Source organism: Otolemur garnettii, unplaced genomic scaffold (assembly GCF_000181295.1).
Source record: "Otolemur garnettii isolate 467f Iridium unplaced genomic scaffold, OtoGar3 scaffold00001, whole genome shotgun sequence".
Taxonomy (NCBI): Eukaryota; Metazoa; Chordata; class Mammalia; order Primates; family Galagidae; genus Otolemur; species Otolemur garnettii.
Genome location: NW_003852396.1, coordinates 41,202,168 through 41,212,260, shown reverse-complemented (window position 1 = coordinate 41,212,260; position 10,093 = coordinate 41,202,168). Strand labels below are relative to the sequence as shown.

Genomic DNA, 10,093 nt, shown 5'->3' with positions numbered 1-10,093 from the left:
CCAGGCACCCACGTGTGTCTGTGAAGGTGAGTGCCAGGCACCCACGTGTGTCTGTGAAGGTGAGTGCCAGGCACCCACGTGTGTCTGTGAAGGTGAGTACGAGGCACCCACGTGTGTCTGTGAAGGTGAGTACCAGACACCCTGTGTGTCTGTGAAGCTGAGTACCAGACACCCTGTGTGTCTGTGAAGGTACCAGATACTCACATGTGTCTGTGAAGGTGAGTACCATGCACCCATGTGTGTATATGAAGGTGAGTACCAGGCACCCATGTGTGTCTGTGAAGGTGAGTACCAGACACCCTGTGTGTCTGTGAAGGTGAGTACCAGGCACCCTGTGTGTCTGTGAAGGTGAGTACCAGGCACCCATGTGTGTCTGTGAAGCTGAGTACCAGACACCCTGTGTGTCTGTGAAGGTGAGTACCAGATACTCACATGTGTCTATGAAGGTGAGTACCAGATACTCACATGTGTCTGTGAAGGTGAGTACCATGCACCCATGTGTGTATATGAAGGTGAGTACCAGGCACCCATGTGTGTATATGAAGGTGAGTACCAGGCACCCTGTGTGTCTGTGAAGGTGAGTACCAGACACGCTGTGTGTCTGTGAAGGTGAGTACCAGGCACCTATGTGTGTCTGTGAAGGTGAGTACCAGGCACCCTGTGTGTCTGTGAAGGTGAGTACCAGACACCCTGTGTGTCTGTGAAGGTGAGTACCAGATACTCACGTGTGTCTGTGAAGGTGAATACCAGGCAGTAACACTCTACATCTCCAAGAAGTGGCCTTCCTGTGGCCCCAACTGTACAAGTCTCACAGAACATCCCCTTGGGAAAGTTTGTGTTTTTTTTTTTTTTTTTTTTTTTTTTTGCAGTTTTTACAGTTTTTGGCTGGTGCTGGGTTTGAACCCACCACCTCTGGCATATGGGGCCGGTGCCTTACTCCTTTGAGCCACAGGCGTCACCCCCCTCAGGAAAGATTTTGACTGAATCCTCTCCCTGAGGGTGCTGGAAACAGGTCTTCCTGATCTCCTAGTCTGCCCCTCTTCTGCTGTTCCTTTCATCTGGCTACCAGACACCCCTTTCTCTTGACTCTTTGTATCTTTGCATCAAATTATGCAAAAAATCCCAGCTGTCCTGCTAATGGTGCTGGCAGCACCCTGAACTCTAGACACAGCCCCGTGATGTCCTTTCTGTCCCTCTGGTAAAAGCTGTCCAGCAGAGAAGTCAGCACCATATCCCTGGCAGACCCTAGACCCACTCTATTCCACTAATATGGCTCTCTTTAGCGACCAAAGGTCCACATGACTTCCTTCCATGAATTTCTTCATCCTCCCCTGTACCGCTTTCTCCTGACTCTCAACACAAAGTTGGAAGGAAATATCCTGCGATCCTGCAAATCTTCACCAGATTCAGTCAGTACTCGGATAAGGGGCCAAGGCCAGCCATTGAGAGTTACGAGAGCAAAAAAGTAGTTTCTGTGCCTCAATGCGTTGATACTACAAAGGCAAGGTCAATACAACTCCCACTCCCATTTCCAGCACGCGCTGTGCTCCTTTGCTGGGTATGTCAGAACCTCGGGGCTGCAAACAGCCCACACACCTGCTGGTGCAGCAGCCCAAGGACCTAGGGCCACTGTCCAACTCCTGTTGCCAGCAGAAAGGGCATCTGCACAGGACATCCCCTCCTGCTCAGTGGCAGAGAAAAACCTGAGTCCCAAACCAGCAGGAAGTACAGCTGCTGTTCTTGGGCCTGCTCTGACCTCTCTGTTTTACCAAAAGAATTCCAACCAAGGCTTGTAAGGAGTGCAGGTGCCACAAGATATCAGGATAGCCACTGGGAGGTGGGGAGCAAGGTGGCAGTGAAATTACCCTGACCCCAAGGGTAGAGAAACACCAACCCAGGAGTGGATTAACAAGCGGTGGTATATGTATACCTCAGAATACTATTCAGCCATTAAAAAAGACGGAGAGTTTACATCTTTTGTATTAACCTGGATGGAGGTGGAGCACATTCTTAGTAAAGCATCACGAGAATGGAGAAGCAAGAATCCAACGTACTCAGTTCTAATATGAAGGCAGTAGATGATCTAATACAAGGGGTGGGATAGGGGAATGAGGAAGGGGGAAGAGGGGAGGAGGGAGGGGGATGGAGGGTCATGTGTATAGCACACATCTTGGATGTGGGACACAATTACCAGAGGGCCTTTACCTAACAACCGCAATCAGTGTAACCTAATTCTTTGTAGGCTCAATGAATCCCAAACAATAAAAAAAAAAAAAATCCCAACCGTAAAAATACCAGCACTATCCTCATACACACAGCTCCCTGCAAGCCACCACTGAGATGAGACAGTTTTCCTGTGAACTGTAGTAATGTCTAGATGCACAGACAAGTACATTGTAATCACATTTAAGAAACAATACGTACCTGGTCCTCACAAAAGGTGTATCCCATTCATTTGAGATGTAGGGATGGACACTCCTCAACAGCTGTCAAAGAAAGGAAGCACCTCAGCATCAGACCCGGGGGTTAACCCAATCTGCAATGAAGGTTTGTTTGTGAATGGAAGGTCTGTGCTGCCTACCAGAGCAGAATTTCTGAGGCCACGTGATCAGAGCCTTCGAAAGGAGGAGCCTTATCAGCCTAGACCAGCCACCCTTCCACCTGCAGGGAGGGTGTAGGGAAGGAAACAGAAACTGGGGGAGGGAGGCGCCGGGGCACCCCAAAGTGAGGTGCTTCCCCCAGCGGATGAGACAGGCCACTGGAGGCTGCCACTCTGCCCTGCCTTTTCTGAACACGGTGTGTTATTTTGTCTTCCTCTGCTGGCTCAGCCTCCCTGAATAAAAAATCAAAATTGACAGCCTAACATTAAAAAGATTTCACTTTGAAAATGGCAAGGAAGGAGGAAAAATAGAAAAAGAGGGCAAAGCTACAAGGGTTTCCTATCTACTCATCTCCTAAACCCCAGCTTGCTTCATTTTCTGACGTTCAGAGAGTCCAGTTATGCTCATCATGAAAATAATAATCAAAGCAAATATCAAAATCTCAGTAGCTCCGTGGCGTTACCTGCACGTATAACTGTACCCCGTTATGTGTATAATTTTGTCTACCCATTGCAAATCAGTTAAAGAGACTATTCTTTTTTAAGAGGAGAAAAAGAAGTATTTGCATTTTCTATTATAAAAAAATACTTTTACTATAAAAATTTTGGAAAATATACTAAAAAGTAAAAGATAAAGGAAAAAAAAAAAAAACCCTAGCACTGCTAGCCAGAGAAAAAAACTTAAAATTTTATTATGTTTCCTCCTAGTGGAAAAGGCTTTTTTAAAAAATGGCAATAAAAAACAAATTAGACAAACAAAAAGATACCAAACATCAATAATTCACCTCTTCCTTTCTAATTCTCATCTCTTTAACTGTGTCTGACTATACTGGCTAAATACAATACGAAGCAGAAGTGAAGATAGGGGTCATCTGTGTCTTTTCCCTGATTTGCATGTAATATACTCCTATTTCTCTGTTAAATTAAATGCCGGCTTTTGGACTTGGGCATCCTGAAAACATATCCATTTTCTAAGTGTCTTACATATCAGAAATGGGCTCTGCATTTTGTTGCCGTCTGTGTAGACGATCGTATGATTTTTCTTCTCATTACAATTAAAACGATTGTTTTTTTTTTTTAAAGACAATAAAAAGCAAACAAACTTTTTATTTTGAGGCTGCTTGCCGGGAAGGAAGGGCCTTTATTGGGTGGGCAAAAAGACATCTACCAATGCCCGGCCCCCTAAAGAGATCTGGCAAGTGAACCAGATGTGAAGTTTGCTGTCAAGAGAAGCAAGCACATCTCTCTCTTCCCTCCTGAACGTCTGGTTACTTTCATTAGGTTGCTCACAAAGGTGCCAGTGGTGATGCTATCTCTGCAGAACAAATTCAGGCTAGATGCTTACCGGTCTTGTATGTTGATTTTCTGCCACGATCTGCCCCGGTTGCAGAGGAATAGCAATTTGAGAAAGTGTACACCATCGGTCCCAGCCTGTGGCAGGTGCTCTAGAAGGCACAAGGCAAGAAGCACTGCCCAGCCAGAGCAGGAAGAAAAAGCATGCAGCGATCTTCACCAAGCCCGGAGCCACGTGCCTGGGTCATAACTTGGTCATTACTGTAGCGGAATTCATGCTTAGACAGAAATGACCTCAGTCCCCGTCAGCTCCACATGTGATCTCGAGAGGCCAGTTGCTGATCAGGGCACAAACGCAGCTGTCTAGGCTTTCCACCACAAACTAGCGCAGCAAGGATGAGCGCAGCAAGGATGAGCGCAGCAAATAGTTCTCCTATTATCTCAGGATGTTTACAGACTGACGCTCGCTGAGGAAACATCCACACGCGAGCAAGTCATCTTTTTTTTAAACCTCTTATCTAAGTCATATGAACCCACAATAGTGTTCATTCATTCAGAACACATTTCCTGAGCAACTATGACACAACCAGACAGATGCTCACCAAGCCTGTGCTCTGTCCCAGGCACGCACAGAAGCAGACTCTAGTCTCAAGGGGCCACTCTCTAGTGCAGGAGATGGGCCGTCAAAACAAGAGGAAATTGGTGATTAAAGAGGGGGCGGGTGTCTTTACCAGATTAAAACAGGCATAAAAGGACTAACAACCAAATGCAGCACAGAGATTGGATACTGATTTGAACCAACCAACTATCAAGGTCATTTCTGAGATGATCAAGGGTGTCTACTGCTGATTCTGTTACATGCAATATGGAAGTATGGTTATGCAAGAGAATGTCTTTTCTAAAAGGGATGCATCCTGGATTAGCATAGGGGCAAAATGACATGACATTAGAGATTTGCTTTAAAAAAGGAACAGAGGCAGAGAGAAAGAGACAGGAAACCAGTCTGGCATGGCATTGATAACTGTGGAAGCTGGGTAAGGAGTATATAGGATCCATTATACTATTCTGTTTTAGTGTGCTTGAAAATGTTCAGAATATTTTTTATTAGAGGACTGCTATACATCATGGCAGATACCCTAATGGAGATATATGAAAGGCTAAGGGAATATAGAATAAAGAGCAAGAAGGAGTCATGAGAACCGGAAAATAAATCTGCCAAGTTTATGAGCATGTTAAATGCCATTTCATAGTGGGGTGAGAAAACACGTTCGCAAATAATTATAATATAAGGTGAGGAGTAATAAGTACCATAGTCTCCTCTTACCTGAGGTTGGTATGTTCCAAAACCCTCAGTGGATGCCTGAAACCTCGGATAGTACTGAACCTTATATAGACTGTATTTTTTTTCTATACACACCAGACATAGGATAAAGTTTAATTTATAAATTAGGCACAGTAAAAGGTTAACAACACTGATAATAAAATAGAACAATTATAACCATATATTGCAATAAAAGTTATATGAATGTGGTCTCTCACTCTCTTGAAAAGACTGCAATATTTCAGACCATAGTTGATTGTAATTGAAACCGTCGATAGGGGGACTTTTGGGAACTGTGCTGTAGTGCAGAGGAGATGTACATGCCAACTCCCCAGAGTTCCGAGGACAGCCACAAGGCTTTCCTGCCTCTCACAGCATTTAGGTCCCCACACACAGACCTCACTCACACAGACAGAGGCAGGAATCCTAGCTTGGTCACTCACGAGCTGTGTGTTGGGGGCAAAGTGTAACCCCTCTGAGTCTCAGTTTCCTCATCTGTAAAATGGGGACAACCCCACCTAGTTCTTCAGAGGGCAAATGTGGAGAAATAATGATATAAAGAATGAAAACCCTCAGAATAATGAACATTATTCTCTTGCCTTACTCTTTGATTAGTCCTCAGAGGGCTTTTAAGATTAGCAGAGTAGAGCCCAAACCTTCTCATACCCATACCACATCCCACCCCTCTAGCACCAAGGCTCTTCACCAAGAAGGCGGACCTCTAATCGTTGGCAGTGGGGAGTAAAAGGGCAGGCCTGTGGCTAGGAAGCAAACTCAGGTGAGGGTATGAACATGGGTGGAGAGAATAGAGACACACCCCAATATCAGAGAGTATCTGGCTGCTCCTTGCAGCTCCTGGGAATGGGCCTCCCATGGCTACAGCCACAACCAGCCATAGTCCATAAGCTCATTTATACTAAAGTATAAGGGGTTGGTATCAGGCTAATCATGATTTTCTTTTGGAAGAGGGGATGAACAGAAAAGCCAGAGCCCTGGGCCTAAAGAAGGAAGGCGGAAGGGATAAAAATTATGTTATATTTTTATAAAAGTAGTTAAGACAGTGGATTTTAATTACCCCACAACCACAACCAACATACCCCAACACTTGCCCCTCACACACACACACAAAAATCCCAGAAAATTAGAATCAGTCCAAAGGTAGAGGTTATTTCAGCTAACATCGTCCTCCTAGGCTCTTTCAGAAGCCAACTCTCAGAGGTGCGGCCCAGGCAATGGTGGAAGCAGGCTTCTCCCTCCAGATAGCACCCAAACACCAGCAGTTAATCCTTCCCATCACAACACAGCCAACACTACCCACCACCTTGACTAGAAGACAGGGTAGATAAAGGATTTTCAGGTTGAAGAGTTCAACTGTTTTGCCAAAGAAGCATCCCCTGAAATGCTGGTTGACAGAACCTTTCAGAGGCCAGGAGGCTCTAGTCAGCACTCAGGGGGGCCATGATCCTGTGCTCAGCTGGTCCTTTCCCACAGCCATGGGTTGCAGGAAGAGCTCTGGACTGCCTCAGACACCTGCTACGTGATCTTGGGCACTTACCCCACATAAGCCTATTTCCGCATCTCTAAAAGGAGGAGGGCAAAACTCTCAGTTTTTGGAGTCACTATGAAATTGGCTGCAAAAGTGCCACAAAAACAAGACCTGCTGCCCAGCAGGCACTTAATAAATCTGTCTTCTGTCTACCTGAAGAAGGCACATTCTTAGAGTGGCAGGAGTCTCCAGAACACGGGACTGTGCTTCCCTAAACACTTGTGGCCCATTTGTTGGGTCCACTGCTTCTGGGGACTGGTGGGGGAAGGTGATGGTGTGCAGGTGCCCCGGAGCCCAGGCAAGCATCTCAGGGTCAACATCCCGCTGACTTTGGACATCCTGGCAGGGGAGCGTCATCCTTCACCACAATCAGTGAAGACTGTAGAGAGCAGGCTGATAGCAAAGGGACCTGCACATCGCTGCAGGCCAGGCCGGGGTGGGGGTGGGGGACCTGCAGTGCTTCCAAATAAAAGTCTTTCTGCTTTAAGAGCCCGGTCCTCAGAATAAATAACGTAGAAAGAGCGCCCATTTGCTCTGGTTTCAACACCGCTTTTCCCCTTCCAGTAAAGGCCGTTCCCAGTTCTGTCGGTGAGTCTGGCCTTTTAGAAAATCAACCCCACCTGCTCCCGCCCTGGTGGCATAGGTTGCGGGCAAGACCCCATCTCTCCCCGGCGCCAGCCAGGCAATCTCCGAGCGTTCGCCCGCGTGGGGGTGCTCCTGGTCCTGAGGGAGCGCGACGCAAAGGAGACAGCCCCGCAGCCCCTCGGCCCACCGCTACGGCCAGGGCTTCAGACTCGGTCTCAGCCAGCAGCCAGCCAGGCCACTGACATCTGGCCCAACTTAACTTCCTGTTATTAAGGAGGGAGGGGACCCAGGGAGGGGGAAAAGGGCGCTAGGGAAGGACGCGAACGGCGCCGAGTCCGAATCCTGAGAAGCAAAGTTTGGGGATGGTCTTCTGCCCAGTGACGGGCGGCCACTACTGGTGCTTCACTCCCACTCCGTGTTGACGTTTGGGATTTTCTAGGCTTGGAATCGCAGGGTTTGGCGGTTGGGGCGGACAGAATAAGTGGTAGTTCAGGGTGCCGGTGAGACACTTTTATTGCCTTCTAATTGGTTCAGAGAATGACCAGGGCCGCCCCGGGCTTTACAGCAGCTCTACCTGCTCCCCGCGCGCCCCGCGTGGTAGGTTTGAAGCGGGTGATGCTGCGGCCGCACCTGACCCTCCCGGGCGCCGAACAGGGCGCAGAGTCCAGCCTGGGCTGGCACGGTCTCCACCGGCGGCCGCTGACCCGCCGCCCTCCCCAGAACCCGATGTCGCCCCGCCTTACCGAAAGTCGCGCGGGCCGCTGGGGCCGGGGTCGGCGTCTGCCTCCGCCTCGGCCACGGGCGTAGCAATGGGGCCCCGCGAGCAGCTTGCGGAACGGGGAGCGAGCGAGGCTGACCAGCACAGGCTGAGTCGGCCGAGCGCCTGCTGTTGTGCGCGGCGCGGTGGATCGTGCTGGGAAACGCCCCCGTCCGCGGCGCAGCCAATGACAGCGCAGCGTGGAGGCCGCCCCGCCCCCGCGGGGCCGGCTGTCACCGCCGCTGCCGCCGGCGCACGTGGGTTGTAGCCCGGCCCAGGGCGCAGGGAGCGGCCGGGCGCTCCGACCCGGACCAGCGCAGGTCGGAGACCAGCCGAGGGCCCATGGAAGGCGGACGTAGTGGCTCTGTGAGATGAAAACCCTGGTGTTGCTATGCCAGTGTCAAGGGAGTCGGCGAGGGCTGGGCCTCACGCTCCTTCACCAAGGCTGCTGAGTCCCAGTGTCCCCTTTTAGCTATGGGGAACTGTATGAGCCCTGTGAACCGCCCTCCGTGCCTGTCTCCTTGACCACCCTGAGCTTCAGTGAACCGCCCTGGAACTGATAGGATCTCTCCTCACCAGGGCTGGCTTTGCTTAGGATAAAGCTGGTGGAGAGAGGGGCGGTGGTGCACACCATCTGTGTTAGTTACCTTGGTCAAATCACCCAGTCGCCCACTCTCTTGGCTGTGGGACAGCTACCTTAATCTCTGCTCTGCCCGCATGTCCGGTGGCCCATGCTCCTCAGAGCCCCAGAGAGCACTATTCACAGACAACACGGCGAATGTGCCGGCCTGGTGAGGGATACACACTTGCAAACTATTAATACTGTAAAACCCCACTCTGGTAGCAGTGATCAGGAAACAGGGATCCCCATGGGCAGGACCATGTCTGACTCACATTTAGAACCCAGAGCCCATCACCAGGCTTGGCCCAATGTAAGCACCAAAAAATGTTCTCGGAACTGAGCCGAGCCGGGAGGAGGGAAGCAGGCAGGCTTGGGCAGCGAGAAACAGAACTGTGTGGCTCCAGGCTGTTGGAATCTCCCCAGCACCAGCCCACCTTCTGGAAAGACCATATTCCCTTGCCAGGCAAGTGCACACAGAACAGTTTGCCCCCTCAAACGTGGAGCTTGTTTTCTTCTCCTTACCATGTGATTCTACTCTTGGCCTCTTGGGTTTTTCCAGGGTTGTCCTACCTGGAAGCTCTCTTGGCATCCTCAGAGTCAATCAGCTGAATGATGAATGAATTTTCCAGCTAAATCTGTCCATGCTCAGTTTTCAAGACTTGGTCAGCAGGGATGGAACTCTGCCTGTGATGGCCACTGATGGAGTGCTCAGCACACATTCTCTCATTTTATTATCACTCCCTTTTACAGATGTGGAAACTGAGATCAGTGAGGTAAAGCAACTTGTCAAGGTCACATGGTTAGTAAGTAGCAGAGCCTACACTTGAGCCCAGATCTATCTGATTCCAGAATCTACATGCCTAACCTCTATGTGCTGGGGCCTCTACAGCCCTCCCCATGCCTCTGGAGCCCTGCACAGTGCATGTCCATCCCTGAAGGAACTGCACTGGGCTTGACACACTTCCAGTCCATCCAGACATTCTGTTGAATTCAGACATGGGCACAGTAAGGAAGAGGGGACCCTGCTGGGCTGGCCTGACCTTACTTGTAGAATGATATAGGAAACCCAGCTCGGCGCCTATGGCTCAACCGGCTAAGGCGCCAGCCATGTACACCTAAGGTGGCAGGTTCGAATCCCCAGCCCGGACCCGCCAAACAACAATGACGGCTGCAACCAAAAAATAGCCAGGCGTTGTGGCGGGCGCCTGTGGTCCCAGCTACTTGGGAGGCTGAGGCAGGAGACTTGCTTGAGCCCAGGAGTTGGAGGTTGCTGTGAGCTGTAATGCCACGGCACTCTACCCAGGGGGACAGCTTGAGGCTCTGTCTCAAAAAAAAAAGAATGATATAGGAAACCCAAGACAGTGAGGAGC

At 49.7% G+C, this 10,093-nt stretch overlaps 1 protein-coding gene across 6 annotated transcripts in view; it reads right to left on the bottom strand.

The window, feature by feature from the left end:
- LOC100954750 (F-actin-monooxygenase MICAL2) overlaps positions 1–8,225 on the bottom strand; it is a 226,707-nt gene extending 218,482 nt beyond the window's left edge. For 5 of the 6 annotated variants that reach the window (XM_023516167.1, XM_023516250.1, XM_023516270.1 and 2 more), the window contains exon 1: positions 8,088–8,225. The gene's annotated coding sequence lies outside the window, so the exon portion shown is untranslated. The remainder of the gene's footprint in view (positions 1–8,087) is intronic. The other variant, XM_023516229.1, reaches the window with a different exon arrangement.
- Between the last annotated feature and the right edge of the window lie 1,868 nt (positions 8,226–10,093).